Genomic DNA, 15,871 nt, shown 5'->3' on the forward strand with positions numbered 1-15,871 from the left:
TTTTTAAATAACTTGCCTACTATATAAGAGAAGAAATTACTCTGTGAAGCTCCAAAGGGTGAATCTGAGAAAAATGGCAACTTATTGTGAGGAAACATTTCATGAAAATCAAAGGAACAGTTTGCCTAATGAGGTAGCTAGAAATTCACCACTGACCATGATCTAGAAGAGATTAAAAGAAAATCCATCAGAAATGCAATGCTTCAGCACCAGGAATGCTCAGGGCCTACTCAAGAAGGCAAATAATCCTTTCCACTAATATTTACAGGGTAAAATAAGATGGTTGTTAGAGTATTAAATTTGACAGTAAAATAGTAGTCAAGTTTTCAGACTAATTTAAATTGGCCAATCGAAAGAAGCGAATATTCTAGAAAAATCAATTGTACTGGACAAAAAAGCTGTTCCTAAAGTGTTAACTAAAATTTTTAATGGTAGTTCATCTCATGGTAAAATTGCGTAACATATAATGAACCTAAAGCAGTCACATTTTAGTGCAAAAAAGTAAAATTTAAAAGCTATCAAGATTATAGCATAAAATTTCCAAAAGCCTCCTAATATTTAAACAAAAAAGGGGGGATGGTAGAAGAATATCATGTAAGGAAAAATATCCTGTAAACAAATTACATCTAGAAAATTTTTACTTTAGAAAATTAACTGTCATTTGTAATGCTAACAGCAAGACACCCAGGTAAAACATACATTGTGTCAAAACAAGCCAAAGGAAAATAGTTTGGGCAAAAAATAAAATAGGATCGCAAGTCAAATTTATAGAAAAGATTCCTTTATTAACTTTTGGTCGAGAATATGTTTGTATATTTTCAGAAAACAACTCCGAGACCAGGTGGATTCCTGCAACAGAGAGGAATTGACAGGAGTGCTCCAGCCATGAAGACAGAAGAGAAACAGTCTAGAGATGGAAGACACTGACGACGCCTTGCCATACTAGCAGTCAGCAGATGTGCGTCACTGCAGATTGGCCAGGACCAAACCAGAGAGTGTCGGACCTGCATTACCACCATTTGTCCACCATCCAGAACTGCCGGAGCCTGCCGGCACTACAGTTGAACGGTACCTGAAAAGGGGGGTGAGGATTAAAAAACACAGACACACTAGTTCCCGGGAGGGCAAACAGTTCAAGACTGCGCGCCGAGTTTACTTTCTCACCTCCTTTATAAGCAGAAACAGCTTGTACAAGCATAAAGGTCATTGCCAAGGCTAGATGTTTTTCCCGCCTCCACAGGATCCTAGGTACACTCTATACTTCTCTCCCCGCCAACCTCCCTATCCTAGTTCCTGATATCAAGAACATACTACAGCTTTTGTCCCTGCTATTGAAAACATGTTGCAACTTTTGTCCCTACCACTATGCTACTCCCTCTGCTATGTATCAAACCTAAATATGTGAAACAAAGGGCCCCAGTAAAGCGGGGAAAACAAGATTACTGGATTGTTTACCCGATTGCCTCTCACGGTTTCCCACATTTCCCCCTTTCCTTTATAATAAAAGAACCGGGGTGGGCTTTAACTGGCTAGGGAAGTAGAGGTCTGATTCCTCCCGTGGCTCATTAGCCACTCCTCAGGCTCTTGGTATCTTTTGGGGAGGAGAGGCAGAGCCCTTTTTCTTACTATGTCTATTTTAGATGATACCAACCTCTATGCAAATCAGACATACCTTCAGAGGAAGTCAGAGACGGCCAGTTACTATAGGGCCTTCCCTTGCAGATGCTTTGCTCTGCACCTAGCCAGTACCCAGTCTCGCCTTGCGGCGAGATGCAGCACTCTGACTACCTGTCTGCTTCCCATGGAGGCAATCAAGCTTAAAAATATGATTCTATACAACATGTAGAGGCCCTTGTGGGCCGGCCTTGAGCTTGACCTCGTGTAGGCCTGCTTGGAGAAGCGTCAAAGCGCTGATTCCTCTGCGTACCAGAAAAGGCAAAAGGCACGCTAGCCCTACCACCACGGCCCCTACTAGGGCTACGGTAAGGGCCACATGTTGAAGGTCAGAGGTGGAGGGGACCATGCGCATAAGCTGATTTAAAAAGTCCTTGGCGGTTTCTGCCGCATCTACCTTAAGGGGGTCTGTACTTTGCAGACCTAGGATCTCCTCATGTAATTTCAGTAGGTCTATGGATTCGTTAGCATTGTGCCAGATCCCTGACAAATGAGCCTTTACCTTATTCCAGCCATGTACGGACTGGTTGTATGGCTGAGGCGTAACACATATCCATTGATAGTTAGCATGGCATTGTAATTTGTTCCTTACCTTTAACCCATCTATCTCTTCCCCTAGGTACATAACCATGTCATATAAAGCATTGAGCTTCTCCTCAATCTTTCTATCAATCGCCTCTTGTGTCCCTAAGGCTGTGCTAACATTTTTGGATAAGTCATTGACAAAATGAGCTGTTTGTACCTCTTGGGTAAGGGCCGCAGCAGCAGCTGCAGCCGTGGCAATTAGGGTTATCAAGGCCGTGACACCGGCTATCAGCAACCCAATGAACCTCCGGGGTCTGCTGAGGGCCGAGGTCACCTCCCTCCACACCTGGAGGGAATGATCATTATACCAGGGCTCAGAGAGATTTACCGGGACCATTACAAAGGCAGGCTGGTGGAGAACAACCACCTGTTCTCCCCAAGGTACATTAGCAATACAATTGGTTAACAGACAATTTACACAAGTAACATTAAAGGTTTGACCTTGATGGGAAATATTCACCTTCCCCACTAGCAAGGCATAAGGCTCTGGCACACAGGCAGTCACATTAACTGTCCAGCTGCTCGCAGTCCAGTTCTTATTCTTATCACTAGACGGATAGGTCACCACGGCTGTGACCGTGCTCAGAGCAGCAGCCAATTTCCAGAGTAGTAGCTGGATTGGACCGCCAGCCACGCTCCAGAGTCCCTCATAGAATCCTTGAGTCCAACTGGTCTTGTTGAAGACGGACCAGTTGATGATGGATGAGTTGGTGCCCTGGATCGGGAAGGCAACAGCTTGATTGGTGTAGCACTGTTCCCAAGGTACTGAGTGCTCTCGTATATCGGATGGTTTCTCACATGGCAGGACGTCTCGGGGAAGAGAGGCATTCAGTCCGGTTCCTAGCCCCCCGAGGCTCATCACATTGATATTCCATCCGACGGTGGAGCTGTTGACATGAAAGGTAACCCCCTGGAGGGTAACACAGCCCGTTGCACTCACGTTCTTGGAAAAACAGATAGGAGTGCCTTCTCCTATAGCGGAAAAGTTCACTGTCCTGTTAGGGGATCTTTCCAGCGCACCTGAGCATAAGTGCGGGAACTACTGGCTCCCCACAATCTCTGAGCAGCAGATTGTCTATGAGCATCAAAAGTTAAAAAATTAAGGATAAAGAGAGCATGATGTAAATAGTTATGTGCTGACCTAGGGTATAGCTCCCCCTCTTTTATTTTTTGTAATTGAATTTTAAGAGTCCCATTGGCTCTCTCTACTATCCCCTGTCCTTGAGGGTTATAGGGAATTCCTGTTTTTAGACTGATTCCTAGTTGACTGCAAAATACCTGGAAATTTTTACCAGTGTACCCTGGTCCATTGTCTGTTTTGATACATTTGGGCTGCCCCATGGTGGCAAAGCATTTCAAGCAATGGGCAATACAATGCTTACTGGCTTGTATTATTTGCTTTCTTTACAACATATCTCTTCTCCTTCTTATACCTACACAACCTTCTATTGAGACACTTCTAAATTAGCCTTTAAACCTTCTTTCTATGTCCTTTAAAAATGCATAACTATGCCTCAGACCTTCTACTTAGTATTCCATATTCTTTGAAACTTCAATCCTTTAATGAATCCTAAAAACTAAACAGCCAGAATTTCTTAGATTAACATTTATGACCATACTTTAAATGTACTTTTTCAAGAAAATATAACTAGACCTTCAGTGATAAAGCCAAGAGTAGGTAAAAATATTTCCTTTTCTTTGAAAGGTTTTACAATGTACATTAATCACATCAAACTTAATGGCCAATTGAGACAAACAGTTCTGATACTGTTCCTCTACCACTGATTAAGACTGGGTGGTGGCAGGTGTCAGAAATAAGATTCATTTAGGTTTTGAGCTTGCTGGGCAGACTTGGTGACTTTGCCAGCTCCAGCTTTCTTCTTATAGTTAATTTTAGAATGTGGTCCCTGCTTTAAATCTCTTTGGACTACAATTGTTATAACTTTATATCTTCAAATTAATAAATATAGACAGAAATGTTGTTAGGCAGGCCGATTCCCCCTCTGACAGAGAGAAAACACCCCTGGGAAAAAAGAATCCCAGTGGCCACTCGGGGGGGTTGCTACCTGTCAGAGCACTCAGCCTTCAATAAATTAAATGTGTTGTTGTTGTTGTTTTTTCTTCTATATATGAACAAATAATTATAACCAGGCAGACAACAAAATATCAAACAAACATCTGTCCTTATATCATTTCAGTAAATAAGTATTCTTATATTCTTGGGATCTAAGCAGATAACAGGAACACTGCCTCTAAGTCCCCTGATGGGGGCCTCCCTTTCCTATCGTCGCTTTTTCTGGCTTCTGCCATAGGCCAGTGGGCGGGACCAGTGTGTTGAAGGAAAAGTCATCCTGCAGTCCGGCTCGGGGAGGGACAAGTTACACATAGAGCGTTATTTCAGGAGAGGCAAAACCTTGATAAAAGCTCAGTAATCCAATCACACAGTCAAAGGTTAAACTGGAAGGGAAGAACCACTCAATGTCCTCTATGAGGATCCTAATAACTGAAAACAGTAAGTTAAACAAATGGTTAACGGAGTCTATAAAGAGTTAATAGTAACTTCAGCCTTAGTTCCACGTTGGACTATGATGTCACAGGCCTGTAAATCTTTCCGCCCTGTGAAGTTGTTAGCTGGGAGTCTCCGAGCACCAAAAGAGATAAGGAAGCTGTAAATAAAAGTTCTTTTGTTCTTTGAAATGTTATAAATGGATACTTTTAAATCAACCTTAGAACTTTAAAATTCAATTTAATACAGTAAATTCACAAATCAGAGCAAACTGAAACCTTCATTTATACAAACAGAGGAATTTTTATCATCTAAGTGGGCTTATTCCCTCTCTGATGGAGAACAAAAGACTCTGAGAAAAAAGTGTCTCAGCAGCTGCTAAAGACTTTTGCATTCCGTCACAGCAGGTCCGCCCTATCTTTAAACAAATTAAACAACAGAAAGAGATAACAAATACTTTCACACTTACATTTATACATCAGACAGTCTGAGTTTTTGACCTAGGGGAGGTGATCAAGCTCCCCCTTCTACTCACTGGGATATGGGAAAGTTGGCCATTCCCGCTTACAAAATTTCTGTAAATCAAAAGTATTAACGGAGGCTCCGTAATCATCCGCTTGCCGCTTGAATTCCTGAAAACTTTTCAAAAAACATTGCAGGGGAGTACAGACAGAAGAACATGAAGCAGACTGACCCATTCTAATGATAAAGACAATTAGACCACAATAACACAGAATAACAAAGACAAAGACAACCAACAGGATCTCCGGGCACCGTCGTGCACCGGGATCTGGTCTCGGAAGTAGCGCTGCGTCCAGCCTTCCAGAGACCCCAGATGGGCACCCACAGAACAGAACCAGAAATAAGTTTCTTACTGGTAAGAACCAGATCCAGGTGGCTCCTATCAGAGTCAATCAGGAAATTTAGCAGACGGGCTTTCCTAACTCTACCAGTCCCGGGGCTGAGGAACGTCTCTCAGAGATCTCCCTAACTGCATCCTTCCTCCCACCCAGCCTTGTCTTCCCATGGCTCTGCAGCTTCTCCTAAATCCCACCCGGGCTTGTCTTTCCATTTTTGTCCTTCATGCTTCTCTACTAGACTGTCCCTCACCAGGCTCCATAAAGAGAAGGCATCTACCGGCGTTCGGCGGGGACCGTGAGCCTGGAAATGCCCTTGAATTCTCTTCCCTACCTGTTCCCAAGTTTCTAAACACACAGTTCCCTCTTCAGGAAACCATGGGCATACTTCCTTAATAAATATAATGAAGCGCTCTATTTTCTTTTTGCTCGTATCAATACCCCGAGCCTTAAGCATTCCCTTAAGCATGTGCACATATAATAAGCTACTGCTAGTCTGTCCTATTTTCACTAGCTTCTCCCGCCGTCTGCTCTGTCACCGCGTCCCACTACCTCTGCGAACGTTCTCTTACCTTATTACCGCGGTGCTCCTTCACCGAATCCCCTGTGTTCAGGTCCCTATTCGGGGCGCCACCTGCCGGAGCCTGCCGGCACTACAGTTGAACGGTACCTGAAAAGGGGGGTGAGGATTAAAAAACACAGACACACTAGTTCCCGGGAGGGCAAACAGTTCAAGACTGCGCGCCGAGTTTACTTTCTCACCTCCTTTATAAGCAGAAACAGCTTGTACAAGCATAAAGGTCATTGCCAAGGCTAGATGTTTTTCCCGCCTCCACAGGATCCTAGGTACACTCTATACTTCTCTCCCCGCCAACCTCCCTATCCTAGTTCCTGATATCAAGAACATACTACAGCTTTTGTCCCTGCTATTGAAAACATGTTGCAACTTTTGTCCCTACCACTATGCTACTCCCTCTGCTATGTATCAAACCTAAATATGTGAAACAAAGGGCCCCAGTAAAGCGGGGAAAACAAGATTACTGGATTGTTTACCCGATTGCCTCTCACGGTTTCCCACACAGAACTGAAATATCATTGCTGTTATGTACACATAAAGAACTGTTGGACACAGAAATTGGGACTCAAAAGAACTGTTGGCCCAGAAAGAAACTCACTATAGACTGATTCTTTTGCCTCTCAGCATAACCATTATTGCTTGTCTCATTTTCGGTTCCTATAAGTGTACTCCTAGTATCACATGAGCTCACTCATCTAGGGGAAAAGATGAACAACATAGACTGAACAAGAACAGCATCGATCAGACTATCAGACCTCAGAGGGAAGGTAGGGGAGGGTGGGGATAAGGGAGATAGATCAACCAAAGGACTTGTGTGCTTGCATATGAGCCTAACCAATGGTCACGGACAACAGGGGGGTAGGGGCATGCGTGTGGAGGGGTTTGGGATGGGAATGGGGGGGGTTGAGGACAAATATGTGATACCTTAATCAATAAAGTAATTTTTTAAAAAAAGAAATGCAATGCTTCAGTAAGGTTAATGACACTTGGTTATTGTTTTAAATGAGGAAAATTCATAGGACTATATATAGGATTGCCACAAAAACTTCCTAATGATCTAATATGGTTTATTAACCTATCAAATCCTCAAAATCCCTTCCCAGTATCAGAGAGTAAAAAATATATTTTATGAAAGTGAGCATAAGTAATTTGCAAAATTACTCTATGAATCACTTTTTGTTTTTAAATTTCTTCTTTTGGTAAAATCTGAATTCATACAAATTAACTGATTTTTTTAAGCCATATGCCATTAGTCCATGAATTAACTATTTTACTTAGTTATATTACCTTTATATTAAGAAATTTCTTAATTATTAAGGATGTAAAATGAGGAAAGGATGGGCTCTTCAATTAGTGGTTCTGGAAAAACTGGGTAGTCACATGCAAAAGAAGGAATCTGGGCCCCTATCTTACACCATTCAGAAAAATCAATTCAAAATGGACTAAATACTTGAATATATAAGTCCTGAAGCCATAAAAATCCTGGAGGTGGGGGGAGAGAAACACACAGAGGGATAAGCTCCTTCACATACGTCTTAGCAATGATGTTTTTGTATTTCACAACAAAAGCAAAAGACAACAATAGCAAAAACAAAAAGGTGAGTCTACATCAAACTAAAAAGCTTCTGTATAGCTAAAGAAACCATGAACAAATGAAATGAATGGGAGAAAATATTTGTAAACCACATATACAATAATGGGCCAATATCCAAAATATATAAGGAACTCACTCAATTCAATAATAAAAAAACAAATTACCCAATATTTTAAAAAGGCTAAGGACCTGAGTAGACATTTTTCCAAAGAAGACATACAAATAGCCAACAGGTACATGAAAAGGTTCTCAACATCATTAATCATCAGGAAATGCAAATCAAAACCACAATGAGCTATCACCTCATACCTGTTAAGATATATGTCATCATAAAAAAGACAAGAGATAACAAATGCTGGGAAGGAGTTAGAACAAAGGAAGAGGCTGATAAAAGAATACAAACTTTCAGTTTTAAGATTAATAGGTCTGAGAATCTCATCCTATCCAATAAAAGGGTAATATGCAAATTAACCATCACTCCGTCACAAAGATGGCAGTGCCCATAGCCACAAGATGGTGGCACCAAGTCCTCTCAGCCCCGCCGGAATACCCCAGTCCCAAGGGGGCAGCCACTGAGAGCAGGGAGCGTGAGTGGCCTGGCGGAACGCTTGCTTCGTTGTCGCGGCGATGAAGCAAGCATTCCGCGCCCGGCCGCAGATGGGCCTCTGGGCTGCGGAGAGCTTCTGGGCAGTGGGTGTGGAGTGACCAGGCCCTGCAGAGAGCTACTGGCACACCAATTCATGCACAGGGCTACTAGTGTATATTATCATAGGTTGATAACACTGTATTGTATAATTGAAATTTGGTAAGTTTTCTCACCACAAAAAAAAAATATGTGAGGTAATGCATACATATATCAAATCATCACGTTGTACATTTTAAATTATTACACTTTTATTTGTCAATTATGCCTCAATAAAGGTGAAAAAATAAAATAAGGATAATGAAAAATTGAGTTCTGAAGTAAAGTATTTCTCATCTGTACAGAATTAAGTAAACCTTAATTCTCTCTTTGTCTTCAAGCATTCTAAAATGTTTTCAACTAAGAATTTTTGACAAGCTCTTCCAAGAAAGTTTACTGCTCAGCTTGCTAGAGACAGACTAATCTTCATGAGTCATATCTAAAACCAGAGCCAAGCACTGCATGGGAAAAAGTACCCTGATTTACAGCTTTACTTCTAGAATTCTTTCTTCAATTGGGCTAATTGGTCCTTCAAGTTGACCACTGACATCAGGGTAAATAAACATCAACATGAAACTTGAAGAAAGCTGTGGAACTATATGAATCCCAGAGTACATGAAGTTTAGCCCCCTCCAATTATTAAACACATTTCACTTGACTGATAATATTAATAAACATATTAAACCTCGACTATGTGCTAGATTTATCCACACACTGAAGATACAAAAGTGACCAATGTACTGACTGTCACTATGCCCCATGCAATTCAGTCTAGTGATAAAGACAGACAGGTGATAATCGCGGTATGATACAGTATGTGCTACAATAGAGGTAGTTACCAAGGGACCATGTAAGCATAAAAAAAGGAGGAATGTGGACAGTTTGTTACAATAGAGATGATATTTGAAAATGTTTAGATGGACAGGCAAAGAAGAAAGTTCCAGACAAAAGGAATATAATACAAGCAAGCAGAACACTTGAAAGAAGATGATTTGTTCCCACAGGGTGTGTGAATTTTCAACGGAGAAGTGGTGGAAGATAAGGCAAGAGATATAGTCAAGGGTTATACCAACAAGGAAATTTTTAAAAACTCATAATTAGGATTTTTAACTTTATCCTATACATGTAAGTAGGAGCCACTGCCGTATTTTAAGCAGCAAAGAGTGATAAAGAAATTCAAGTATTTGAAAGGTCACTTTAGAAGCAACTTGAAGAGGTGAAGAAGTAAGTCTTGAAGAGACTTGAAGAAGTAAGAAGTGCTTGGAAAAGGATGCATTAATAGTCTAGGTGAAATATAACATGTTGCTGAAGTAAAGCAATGACACTGGAGAAGAAGGGGAAAGGATTTATTTGATAGATTTCTGAGTGTTAACACAAGAAATCATTCAAACTTGTAAAGAATTTTTGTGAGTTTATTTGAGCCAAACTGTTGACAATTGCTGGGAAGCAGAATCTCAACATATTGGGATAATGCTATGGAGAATGGCAGTTTTTCACCTGCTTTATACATTACAATCAAAAGAGGAGAAGGAAGAGGGTTACATGAAGTCCACTGGTGATAGACTAGAGAGGCTGGCGAAGGCAAAGCAGGAAGACCTCTGGGACTGGATAAAAAGTAAAATGATAGACACATACATCTTTTATGTAGGTGGGTACAGGGTAGTTAACAGTTAACAATTAACATGATAACAATAACAATGAGGGAATTTATGGTCTCTGCTCTGGAGCCCGGGTGCATTGGTTGTGCCCTAAGGGGTCTGAAAACAGGGAAGTTACAGTTACCCAGACATTCCACAGGTATGTTATCTTAGATGAAAAAAGACAATAGGCTCAGTAAAGATCGAAGTTGATCTTTGTTAGAGAAGATACTGGCCTAGGACATGATTACCCACGATAAACTGCTTTTTTACCTAAAGTCTTTCGTTTCAGACCATCTTTTGTGGGTACTTTGGGTCTCTTGAGTTTGCAAGGCCGCCATGCAGGCCTTCCCTGAGTTAGGTTAGCATGTGGCCCCTTTTCATCCACATGAGCTAGGGTTTATAAAACAATTAAAAATTTTGGATGAGCTGTTTCCAAATCATCAGCAGAGACGTGGCTAAAAAAGCTGTGGTACATTTACACAATGGAATAAATACTATAGGGTAATAAAAACAAAGGAACTCTTACCATTTGCAACAGCATGGATGGACCTGGAGAGATTTATGCTAAGTGAAAAAGCCATCAGAGAAAGACAAGTATCACATGATCTCACTCATATGTGGAATCAATGAACAAAATAATCTGATGAACAAAATAGATCCAGAGACATAGAAGCATGAACTGAGGAATTTCAGAGGGAAGGTGGGGGTGGGTGGGGAGAGATTAACTGGGGAATTTATATGCATGTATGTATAGCCCTAAGACATAGACAATAGTGTGGCGAAGGTCTGGGATATGTGGGTGCAGGGAGAAGGGGTTCAATGGGGAAAAAAGGGAGACATCTATAATACTTTCAACATTACAGATAATTAAAAAAAAAATTTGGGATGAGGATAAAGAAAAGGATGATGAGATGATATCAGGTATGACTCATCTTTCTCTCTTAGGCTATTGGGTTGATGGAAAAAACATCAATTCAAGATAACAACAGATTTAAGAAAATTATAAATAATTTCAGTTTTGAAAGGCCTTTTTATGTTTTGAGGCCTTTGTAAGGTAAGTATTTTGCTGAAACTGTCCAGTAGGAAGATGGGATTATAGATCTGGAGTTGAACATTCCTTCCGCAAAGTGGCTTCTTTTTGGAAAAAAAATATTTTTATTGATTTCAGAGAGAAAGGGAGAGGGAGAGAAAGATAGAAACATCAATAATGAGAGAGAATCATTGCCTCCTGCCGAGCCTGTAACCCGGGAATGTGGCCTGACTGGGAATTGAATTGTGACCTCCTGGTTCATAGGCTGATGCTCAGTTACTGAGCCAAGCAGGCCAGGCCAAAGTGGCTTCTTAATTACCTGGTGTTGGTGTAGTCAAATAGCTGTATAGGTTAATGCATTTGCTGTTCTGAAATACATTTCCTACTTCTGATGATGACATACTGCAATTAAACAAGATATTTATTATAATAAAATGTGCATAGAATTATAGGGCTGAAATCAGCTGCTACCTGTATGCCTCCATACTGGGGATCGAGCCCACAACCCAGGCATGTGCCCTGACTGGAAATTGAACCGTGACCTCCTGGTTCATAGGTTGACGCTCAACCACTGAGCCACGCTGGCCGGGATGAATACACACTTTAGATTTTAACTGAATTATGAGCTTGGCAATATGTATGAATTTAAAGCATGATGATATAAACTAGATTCATCACAATATTTTTCCAAATGCATGGAAGTGTGATAAATCAATGATCAGAATTCTCAACATCAAAGGCTCAAAGCACTGTCTTTGAAATGATGTTCTATAAATACTAAAATGATTAAATATTTTAGATAAACTATATGAAAGTATTTTTAATCCACACAGATCTCAAATGAAATGGGAAATGCTAAAGAATGAAAATGAATCACTATTTGCATTCCTAGTTGCAATATTAGCTATCCACAGTCTTCAGAATCGCCAATATTGTATCCAACTATAAAATTTATTTGTACTAGAAGTTTGTCTTTTAAATGAAATATTAATATATTATAATTAGTTTTATGTAATTCCAAAGGGTAAACGTGATAGTTGTTTGAAGTCCTAAAAGTTGTCTTTATTTGTGCTTGTTCATCCTCACACCTACGGATTTCAGGGATAGGTAATAAAGGGAGATAGAAATGAAAGAGAAAAATGATTTTTTGACTTAAAAACAATTCCTTTCCTATTTCTAGCTCTGACTAATGAGTGTGAGTAAAAATATTCCCCATTTTCTGAATCTGTCCAGCAGTGATTTTCCTAAGAAAATATAGATATCTGGTTATTGTTAGCTAAAGTTGGCCACTTACAACCTGTAGCCAACTTAAACTCCTACTTAAAGTGGGAATGTTCTGGGAAACATAAATCTTATGGGTGACCTATTTGGAAGGTAGTAGTTTTTGTGTTTTTTTTTCCATCACCATTTATCCCCTCTATGCTATCTTCCACTTCCAGCCACCCCCTTCCCCAACCACCATCACCTTTATAGAGGTGTACTGCAAATAGGCTGAACTAAGTAAAAATGATGAATAAAAGGAAAATGTTTCCTTTTAAAATGCCCCATGAACCAAAAGGCCACATGTAAATCAAATGCATATTCCACCAATATAAGAAAATGTAGGATGAACTTACCTGCTATAGGAACTTACTATCTCTTAAGTGTAGGGGAGAAAAGAAGAGAGGGATCATAAACAAAACCAGAAAAACCCACCAAAGAAACACAGGACCATGGCAACTAGTCCTAAACCTTTACATGATTCCACATGTCTATGATTCACCAAACAACCTCTATCAAGTCCATTGCTCTAAAAGTGTCTGAGAACCCATATCCTGGAGTAAGATAGGCCTGGATTTATAATCCTGGTTCTGCAATGTACTCCCTAGTCAAGTCACAAACTCTAATCTTTGGTTTCTTCATGTATGAAAGGAGGATAGAGCCTATCTTATAGAGCCATGTGGTGTCTAAATGTTATAATGCATGCAAAATGCCTGGCTAAATTGTTATAATTATTACTATGGCTTCATTGCTATGTTATCAATCACACTGCCCCTAATTAGCTTTTGCTGTTTAATTAGTACTACCCTTTCCAGTATTACATTATGATTGCATTTTTCTTGAGTACACTGGCCACACATCAGCCCATACACAAATACCTAGCTCCTAATATAATGTTTTAGCAACACACACACACACACACACACACACACACACACACACACACACTGCTAGTATTATATCTGCTAGTATTATTTCCTGTAGAGGATGCTTGTGTGTGTAAACTAAGAAAAAGACTTCTGAATTCTAAATTACACTTAGAAGTGACCAAACTACCACAGCTCACAGTACCTACTAAAGAGTAATAATTAACTGCATCTTTTAACTCCTTTTTAAACTTCCCTGCAAATCTGTGATATTTTTAGACTGACAGTTTATGTCTACTGATTATATTCAATTTATCAAACTGGCATTGACAAAACAAGCTCAGTATCATTTCAGTGGAAACAGAGATGACAAATCACAAATGGGATAGGATGTAAACTATTTATTAAAGCAACAAACACCACATACTATATTTCACAAAACATCAGGGCTATTGACTGCTCCAAATTCCTATTCATCACTCAATTCATATTATATTTCAATGCACTAAAAAACAAGTTCTAAAATAATTTAATATTCTTAAATATTATACTAAATTTTTATGTCCTAGAAATCCAAGCCATCTCTCCAGATGTAATAGACTAGTCTATAATTTAACAAAGATAATGTTGCTAATTATAGCCCTATGTTTTAAGGTGACCATCAGTATAACAAAGGAAAAACAATTACTAAAATAAGCTGCTATCTTTATGAAATCTTCTAAAATTCTTGTCACCTATAAGTTGCATTTTAAAATTTAGAAACCTCTGGCAAATCTTTCCCCCTGGCTTTGCTCTACTAGCAGTGTAAGCATTCATTACTCTCCACCTAAAGATCACCTTATGAAGGATTTTTGCTATAATTTCTCTTCTAGTGACAGAAAGACGCACAGAGTAAAATAATGTCACTTCAAAAATCAAAAGGTCAGAAAATAAATTTTGACTCTAGGACTCTCGTTACATAACAACGGGCATCTAATCTTTGCTGTATTGGCTTTGGCTTCCAATTAAAATCTACTTTGAAAGAATGAAGGATTTCTATACTTGTCTATAAACAAAAAGTATATAAAATTTTGGTTATAAAATATTTTTATTCCTCCCCTGAAGATATTTTTTTATTGATTTTTAGAGAGAGGTGGAGAGAGAGAGAGAGAGAGAGAGAGAGAGAGAGAGAGAGAGAGAGAGAGAGAGAGAAATGGACTAGTTGTCTCTCACATGTGGCCCGATAGGGGCCATGGATGGAACCTGCAATGTAGACAGGTGCCCTGAACCTGAATGGAACCCATGACCTATTGTTGTATAGGACGCTGTTCCTACCAACTGAGCCACACTGACCAGTAAGAAAATATTTGATTTTAAGACTTTTTCTTTAGTCTTAAAAGACAGGACATTTGCTATCACTTGCTTTCAAAGCACCATATTGAACGATTTGTGTGGCTGTAGCCTTTGAAATGTGCAGAGACTTAGTCTTCAAATTTGTTGGTGAGGAGAAAAGAAAATCCTTTTTTCATTGGTACAATGTTAAAATCTGTGGCAGAGACTGCGTTATATTTGCCAGTGCAACCTGATTGAGACATTTTATTCAATGAACATAGTTAATAGATTATACATAGTAGTATAGGAAGGGAAATGTCTTTCAGTATGCTCTCTTTCCCACTTCCCACCTTTGAGATGTGTGCTTTGCTCCCAGGTGTATTAGTTATGCTATGTGTCTGTTTAATGTACAATGTGTTCATTGTTCATTTCCTCAGGGAAATCAAGAAACAACAACTAAATGAACTAAACTTAAATTTACCTCATACTGAACAAGTGGCCTCACTTGCAAGGCCACTGTATGTGGTAAAATTATTGACTTCCAGTAAGTATCTTTGAATTTAAATTTAATCTTTAAAGAATCTACCATTAATTAATCAGATGTTGATAAACTGACAAGTGAGGCTTTTTTTTTTTTTTTGAGAAGGAGGGGTCACTTGGATTGAGGAATGATGCAGGTTCTAAGTCTATGGAAATATGTCATGATGAGAAGAGAGAGAAGCAGAGTCTGATAAACAGAAGAAAGCCCTCATTATCCAATTATCAAAGCAAATTGATGCTCATTAATCAACTAAGTGATTCTTGTTGGCCAGCTTCCCAATAATGATAATGGAAAAGATGATAAGACCGGTGGTGGTGGCAATAGTGGTGTTAGTGGCAGTATAGTTTTACTATCTGGTTTGGATCTGCTAGGCTCAATCTGGTGTCTTCAATATATATTATTTTTAGGAGATGGCAGATATTAAGGATTTACCAAAACCCCCATGGTGAGTTTGATATCACAGATAAATTAGAACATGGGATATTGATTTTATAAACCCTGTTGTCCAAGTGGATTAGGTAAACTCAGTTGATTATGTTGTTTATTGGGGAAGGTATGGATATTGAGCAAAGCAAAAGTAACATAGCTATGTGGATTCTGTTGTGAAATTTACTATTGCTTAAAATGTTATGTTTGAGATTTTTCTGTTAGGTAACATCTACAGTAAAATGTAGACTTTGTTATTTATATTCTTATCAAATGAATATACACAAAGAGGGAAATTTTTTATCTTTTAAAAAATACTGAA

This window comes from Eptesicus fuscus, chromosome 1, assembly GCF_027574615.1.
Source record: "Eptesicus fuscus isolate TK198812 chromosome 1, DD_ASM_mEF_20220401, whole genome shotgun sequence".
Taxonomy (NCBI): Eukaryota; Metazoa; Chordata; class Mammalia; order Chiroptera; family Vespertilionidae; genus Eptesicus; species Eptesicus fuscus.